The following is a 1,319-nucleotide window of genomic DNA, read 5'->3' on the forward strand; positions in this document are numbered from 1 at the left end:
GCCATTCCACTTGGAGCAGGGGAGTGGTGATTGGGACTGTTGACCCGAGGTCCTATGAGGTCCAGTTGGACTCTGGAAGTGTCCTGAGGAGGAATCGGAGGCACCTGAGACATGCAGGCGTGATGGATCAAGAAAATGCCATAACAGACACTCGGGCACTGACCAGCTCAGTCACAGCTCCTTCAGACACTCGTGAGCGGCAGATCAAGACTGACGAGGTATCAGGGGGTGTCAGGACAAGGTCAGGCCGCAAAGTGGTTCCACCACTTCGGTACAAGGACTATGTTACATAATGAGGATTTCTTGTTCATTGTTTGAGGGGAAGAGTTGGGTATTCTGTGGATATTGATGTTCACTACAGCTTACAGAAATGTACATGTTTGAATAGGTGGAATGCTTTTGTATTCTTTGAGTGTTTCATAATGTTTGCTCCCTCAGTGAGAAGAAGGACAAATCAAAACAAGAAAGGACTGCTGTTTTTTCCAAAAAAAAAAAAAAAGAGAGAAGGGATGTAATAATGTGAATTATTGTTTGCAAGATGGTTTGTTCCACAATAGATTGTGTTGCTGCGCGGACGTTTTAGAGTGACACACAAGTAAGGATTGTTAGGCTGTGTGTTGCTGTTGTACATGGCAGAGGACCAATCTGAGTCGCATGACTTGTTAATAAAACTTACTACCCCGTTGGGTAGGAAATAGATATTCTGGAGTCTGTCGTGAATGAGACCAGAATATAACACTATACCCGTCGAACTCCCGCAGGCACAAAGAAATTACGGAGGCTATCACTTATCACCTGACCAAAGATATGGCTCCCATCAACACTGTGCAAAACGAGGGATTTAAGAAAATGATCAATCGTGATATCAATTCTAAGCCAAAAAATCTGATTCTCATTTTATGCAAAATCGTGCAGCCCTAATTGTCAGATCATGGTATCATGACAAGGTCATATTATCGCAGTAACTCAGTAGGTTCTTACGATTACTGAGATGCCACTTTATAGTTTTCCAATAAATAAATATAAAGCTGGTTAATTAATTATTCCAAGGCTGTAAGATGGCTTTTCCCTAAAGCTGTATTTGCTAGAATGCCGACATGGATATACAGGGAGTGCAGAATTATTAGGCAAATGAGTATTTTGTCCACATCATCCTCTTCATGCATGTTGTCTTACTCCAAGCTGTATAGGCTGGAAAGCCTACTACCAATTAAGCATACTAGGTGATGTGCATCTCTGTAATGAGAAGGGGTGTGGTCTAATGACATCAACACCCTATATCAGGTGTGCATAATTATTAGGCAACGTCCTTTCCTTCG

Source organism: Pundamilia nyererei, unplaced genomic scaffold (genome assembly GCF_000239375.1).
Source record: "Pundamilia nyererei isolate P.nyererei 1_Seehausen unplaced genomic scaffold, PunNye1.0 scaffold00123, whole genome shotgun sequence".
Taxonomy (NCBI): Eukaryota; Metazoa; Chordata; class Actinopteri; order Cichliformes; family Cichlidae; genus Pundamilia; species Pundamilia nyererei.